This window comes from Panthera tigris, chromosome A2 (genome assembly GCF_018350195.1).
Source record: "Panthera tigris isolate Pti1 chromosome A2, P.tigris_Pti1_mat1.1, whole genome shotgun sequence".
Lineage (NCBI taxonomy): Eukaryota > Metazoa > Chordata > Mammalia > Carnivora > Felidae > Panthera > Panthera tigris.
Window position 1 is genome coordinate 45,969,221 of NC_056661.1, and position 6,986 is coordinate 45,976,206.

Below are 6,986 nucleotides of genomic sequence, written 5' to 3' on the forward strand. Positions count from 1 at the left end.
GACTAAGCCACATTCTATAAAAGAGGTTTAAATCAAGGTTATGTACAAGGTATTAAACATATACCAAGAGAAAATTTAATTTGAATACAAAGTCAAAATCAGCAACAATCTTCCATCCAGGGCTGACATCAGATACAAGCTTCAAGGACAAATTTATTTTCAAAGGCGTATTCCAGTTTATGAGGCTAGCATGAAGTGTACACATTTGCCAGGGTAAATTTATACTTAGGAATTAACTCATGCAGCAAATGCTACATAACTGCTTGCAAGGCATTTAGAAGCATCTGCAGTGGGAAGTGGAGGGGCCCAACTCTTCATACTTCTGTTTGCTGATTCACATCTGCTTAAAGGTGAACAGCGAGGCCAGGATGGAGCCCCTGATCCACACAAAGTATTTGCATTCAGGAGAAGCAATGACCTTGATCTTCATAATGCTGGGTTCCAGGGTCGTGCTCCCTTTCTGCATTCTGTCCAAGATACCTGGGTACATGGTGGTCCCACCATTCGGCACTGTGTTAGAGTACAGGTCCATCCAGATGTCAGAGTCACACTTCATGATGAAGTTGAAGGTGATCTCATGGATACCAAAGGACTCCATACCCAGAAAGGATAGCTGGGAAAATCCCACAGGGCAGTGGTACCGCTTCTTGCCCATGGTGATCAGATGACTATCAGCCAGCTCATAGCTCTTTTCCAAGGAGGAGGAGGACACCACAGTGGCCATTTGCTGCTCAAAGTAGAGGTTGACCTAGCAGAGCTTCTCGGTTATGTCACACACGATTTCCCACTCAACTGTGGTGGTGAAACTGTAACCACTCTCTGTGAATATCTTCAAGAGGTAGTCCATCAGGCCCTGGCCAGCCAGGTCCAGGCACAGGATGGCACGGGGCAGGGAGTACCCCACAAAGATGGGCACAGTGTGGGTTACCCTGTCCCCAGAGCCCATGACAATACCAGTGGTGGAAGTGTTGTAGTGCTCCTTGGGGGCCATGTGAAGTTCATTGTAGAAGGTGTGGTACCAGATCTTCTCCATATCCTCCTTGTTGGTGATGATGCCAGGCTCAATAGGGTACTTGAGGATAGGATGCCTTGCTTGCTCTGGGCCCTGTTGCCCACATAGGAGTCCTTTTGGCTAATGCCCACCATGACAACACCTTGGAGGCAGGGGGTTTCTGACAATGGATGGGAATATGGTGGGGGGACAAGGGACATCATTCCCAGCAAAGCCCACCTTGCATATACCAGAGTTATCATCAATGATGAGTGCAGGGATCTCCTCTTCCAGGGTGATAGGTGGAGGTGGCAGCAGTGGGCATGAAAATGAGTGGTGGGAGGACAAGAAGCATGGGTGGACTGCAGTGAGCGAGACCCTCAATTTTCTTAATGTGTAAGCATCTCAGCTCTTTTCCAGTTGACATTGCTAGAGACTAATGTGCCATCTCCCTCCCTTCTTTTAACTAAATGCTGCCCTGAATTACTGCATCCTTCCCCTAGTATCACCATGCCAATTTTTTTTAACATAAATTCACTGGAACTTCTTAAATGTACCAGTCTTCAGGAAAAATGCATGATAAAGAAATATATTAAATGACACAAAGAGCATATGATCATCCAAATTCAAAAGTGGGTCAAATGGTTGTTGCTATAATTAAAAAGTGGCATTTTAAAACAAAGGGAGCATGAACCATATGGATTACAAGACTCTTAAGAGCCACCCCAAACAAATGCAATATATGGATTTTACCTGAGACCTGATTTAAACAAGCCAACTGTAAAGGTGTTTTAGACTTACAGAAAAGTTGCCATAGTGCAAAGAATCGCTTCCCCTAGATTTCCCAAATGTTAACAATTCATTATATTTACTTTAGCATTTTCTCTCTATATATCCACATTCACTGTTTGAAAGTAAGTTGCAAATAAATGCTCCTTTACCCCTAAGTTTCATTGTGTATTATCTAAAGACAAGGACATTCTCTTACAGAATCACCAATTATCAAAATCTGGAAATTAACACTAATTAACATTTACCATAGGCTTTATTAAAATTGTCCCATTTGTCCCACTATATCTTTTATTAAAAAAGAAAATACATTTTTTTCTTAATCCAGAATCCAATCCAGAACTACATGTTGTAGTATCTCTGTAGTTTTCTTTAATCTAGAATAATATTTCAGTCTTTGTTATTCATGACTTTGACTTTTGAAGAATAAAGGCCAGTTATTTTGCAGACTATCCCTCAACTTTAGTTTGATTACTTTTTCTTTATTATAGTCACGTTACCACCATGCCTATTAATCTTTGAGGTGGCTTTCATGACAGTGGTGAAGTACTGAGAAGGAAAGCCAAACACATCGCTAACCCAAGGTGTATACTACATTAAGATTAAGATACCAAAATATAGTTTGAAATGTACAAAGGAAACTACTGGTAAAACTATATAGCAAACAAAATTAGTGGGGGTGGAGGATAATAAATATGAGCTGAATTCCTCATCTTTCTTAGCACAGCAACAAGAGAAACCTCCCAAAGCTGAAAAATCAAGGGTTAGATATAAGCATCTTACAACTACCAGAATAACTAACAAGAGAAATGAGAAATGAGAAATGGCCAAAGATGATTCTTTTCTAATAAATGGACCTGTAGAAATAGAAGCCTGGGGTGGAGGAGCTTTTTTTGTTAGATAGACTCTGTCTTCTAGAGTAGTTTTAGGTTCACAGTAAAACTGAGTAGAAAGTTACAAAGAGTTCCATATATGCCCAGCCTCCACTTCATGAACACACATTGTCCCTGTACCACAGTGATACATTTATAACAACAGATGAACCAACACTGACATACCATTATCACCTAAAGTCCAGAGTTTAAATAGGGCTCACTCTTGGTGTTTTAAATTCTATGGGTTTGGACAGACTTATAATGGTATGTATCCACCATTATAATATCATACGGAATAGTTTCTTCACTGCCCTGAAAATTCTCTATGCTCTGCCTATTCATCCCTCCCCCCATCCCCATCTTCTGGCAACCACTGATCTTTTTACTATCTCCATAGTTTCACCTTTTCTAGAATGTCATGTAGTTGGAATAATCCAGTATGTAATATTTCAGATTGGCTTCTTTCACTCAGTTAAGCATTCAAAGTTCCTATGTTTCTTTTCATAGCTTGACAGCTCATTTACTTTTAGTAATGAATAAGATTCCATTGTCTGGATATACCACAACTTAATTATCAATTCACCTACTGAAGGTGAATTCACATACTTTTGGTTCCAAGTTTTGGCTATTATAAATAAAACTACTATAAATATCCGTGTGCAGAGTTTTGTGTGCATAAGTTTTCAACTCTTCTGGAGAAGTACCAAGGAGCACAACTGCTGGATCATATAGTAAGAGTATGTCTAGTTTTGTAAGAATATGACAAACTGTCTTCCAAAGTGGCTCTACCATTTTGTATTCCCACCGGCAAAGAAAGAGAGTCCCTGTTGTTCCACATCCTCACCAGGATTTGGTATTGTCAGTGTTTTGGATTTTTGCCATGCTAATGGTGGTATTTCACTGTTTTAATTTACAATTCCCTAATGACATATTATGTCACATATCTTTTCATATGCTTATCTGCCAACTATAGATCTTCTTTGGTAAGGTGTCTGTACAGATATTTTGCCCATTTTTCAAACAGATTCTTCATTCTCTTATTGCTGAGTTTCAAAAGTTCTCTGAATATTTTGAATTTAACAGTCCTTTATCATAAATGTCCTTTGCAAATATCTCCTCCCAGTCTGTGGCTTGTCTTCTCATTCTCTTGACAGTGACTTTGTAAAGCAAAAATGTTTTAATTTTAACACAGTCAAAATTATCACTTATTTCTTTAATAGACTGTACCTTTCATGTTGCATTTATAAAGTCATTGCCAAACCTGAGATCATCTAGATTTTCTCTTATGTTATCTCCCAGAAGTTTCATAGTTTTGCATTTATATGTAGGTCTATGGCCCATTTTGAGTTCATTTTTATGAAGGTTAAAAAAAAGGCTTTTAATTTTTATTTTGAACTCTTTGGTACTATTTTATTATTGTTCCCAATTTTATGTTTTAATTTTAGAAAAAGTGATGATTTTTTTCATTATTGCCCATGAACCTGATGATTCAACTTCTAAGCAATTTCCTAAGAAGATATTCGGAGGTTTGGGGAAAGAAGTTCATCCAACACCATTTATGATAATGAGATATTAGAAACAACCTAAGTATTATAAAATTGCAAGGATGGTTATATAATTATATTCAAATAATAGAATGTTATAAATCTATTTAAAATAAATTTTTACTTTCCTGAAAGGGATTATACTAAATGTTATCATTAGAATAAGAAATATGGATTATTTATGTTTATTCTTTATACTGTTTTATATGATGTGTGTTAGTTTTGTAATCAGAAAAGAATAAGATGTTCATAAAGCCCTCTCAAAATGAGATTTACAGTGACAAATTTTTCAGCACCCTGGACCAAAATAAAGATACGATGTTCTTTCCCACTGTTATCATGTGATAGATTTAAGTATCCAAAACACACATAAAAGTCCAATGCAGAAGTCAGTGGAAAGTAATTAATAGAATGTGGTTTATTAGGGAGATAATTCCAATGATTAGAAGGGGGCTTGGGAGATAGGAAGGATAAAATGACAGAATTATAGTCAGGAACCAGAAAGGGATCTTCAGGTATCTCTGTGAAACATGGTATCTCAACAGAGAACAAAAGATCTTCAACTTCCGAAACCTGTGATATAAACTACATCCAGCCTATCCTGATATCTGTCATTTACCTTTATTGTGGGCAAGGGGCTACCAAATGGAATTCACTGATTCCTTGTTTCCAAACAATATGTCCACTTAGAGAAGAAAAAAGCTTGGCACTGGTAGACTAGGTTATGGATTGAAGTCTAAGGCCCAAGTTTAAGTCCCAGCTTAACTGCTTATTTAGGGCATGATGTGGGTAGGTCGCATAACCAATATGGGACAGTTATCTCATTTGTTAACTATATCAGCTCTGCCTCTATAGTAGAGCTATCGTGATGACCAAATGGGATCATATGAATGAGAGCTAAGAAATGTTAAACAAACAATTAATAATAAAATAATTCTCACCCTATCAATAATTGTTTGCCCTCCAATACTAATTCAGAAGATAAGAAATTAAATCCATGGTTGAAAGAGAAATTGACATATTGATCTGGCTGCTGTTCCATGTGTAGTGTAACTAAATCTGGATCCAAAAGGCAGGTCGACAGAGAACATTCTTTGGCTAAAGTTTATGTGTAGCTGTGCTTCCAAGATGGGCTACCAAACAAGTTCTCAAATGTACCACTAGCCATTCATATTGTTTTGCTTGATCTGGATCATTCATTTATTCATTGAAGGCAGATTATGTGCCAGGCACTGGAAACAAACAATAAGGAACACAAATTAGACAAAGCCCTGCCCACTTGGAGCTCATACCAGGATGGAGAAACAAATATTAATCACAGAATCACATATGAATGTATCATGAAAATTGTGATGACAATAAAAAGAAAGAATATTTAGTTGGAGGGGCTAAACAGAGACATCATTCCTGAGTTGAGATTTGAGATGACCCAGTGGGGACACAAGAGCCAAAGGATCAAGTAGAGGAATCAGAGTTACTAAAGTTCCTGTGGCCCAAAACAGTGATATTCAAGAAACCAAAAAGGGGACAGTATGTACAGAGCAAAGAGAGTGAAAATGAATGAAGTGTAAGATCAGAGTAAACAGGTAGGCTGTGTTAAGGATTTCTGCCATTATTCTGAGAGCAATGGGAGCCACTGAAAGCTACTAAGTAGAGAAGTGACAAAATCCATTTTGTGTTTTGAAAGACTGCTCTGACCATAATGTCCCAGGATGCCAGGTCACTGTGTATGAGATTCACATACAAGTTTGTTTTACACACAGAGTTAGGCACAGGGTCCTACAGTTGAAAATTTTCTATTTAAGTTCTAATTTCAAAGACCTCTGTATTTCCTTGACCCTATTTCTACAAGACAATATTGATGAGCACACACAAGAGATTCTTGATGATTCCTAACTTGATCAATACTGCCTCAGAGGAATTAATAAAATGTAATGAGTTTTTAGCCCCACGTTTCTCATCCTTTTCCAACATGGTATACCAGCAGGTTTTGGTTAATGAAAAGAAAGAAACAGATTAAAAGAAGCAAAGGGGCCCAAGTCTGAAAAAACTGGAAAATTCTAGCAAGCAATGTGAATTTAAACGTCAACATCTAGAATGGAGTTCTTATCCATAGTGTTAAGATATACTAATATGTTAATCAACAGTGAGATAGCAAAAGTAACTGGATTCTAATAACAGCACAAGTAGTAATACACTGAAGTTAAGAGATGATCAACATGTTTGTGGACATCCTTATAATAACTTCAGTCTCACTCGTGTCCGTTCGGAAACGTTTTCTTGAACTAAAGAGAAAGGAGCTACTATAGGCTGGGACATTACACACACTCTTCATCTGTTCTGAAAACTCACTGTCCTCTCGTTACTAATATATAATTGGAAATTGAAACTATTTAAAAAATTATTGTACCACATGCTGTCAATAACTTAATTTTTTCTTATTTTCTCACATAGGCATAAATATTTAGTAATAAATCAAGTACAGATTAAGAAAGCATAAGTGGTACATGCACATTTACCTAGGGCAAATGTGAAGAGGCTGCCAAGAACAAATAATGGCAAAACAATTACAATTTCTAGGTCAAAAACCATGTGACAGTACAAGTGAACTTTGTAGTAATGCCAGTCACACAGATAACATAGTTAAAATCTTGAAATTATAAATCTTATAATCATCACAATAAAATAAAACATCTTATGTTTATTCTTTGATGATATATGCTTATTTCATTACCTTGTAGAGCATAACTCCTCTTCTAAAGTGAAGATAAAAATCAGATTAGTCAT

At 37.0% G+C, this 6,986-nt stretch overlaps 1 pseudogene; it reads right to left on the reverse strand.

Moving 5' to 3' along the window:
• Positions 1-274: 274 nt before the first annotated feature.
• On the reverse strand, positions 275-3,889 carry LOC102971758 (annotated as a pseudogene).
• Positions 3,890-6,986: the final 3,097 nt, after the last annotated feature.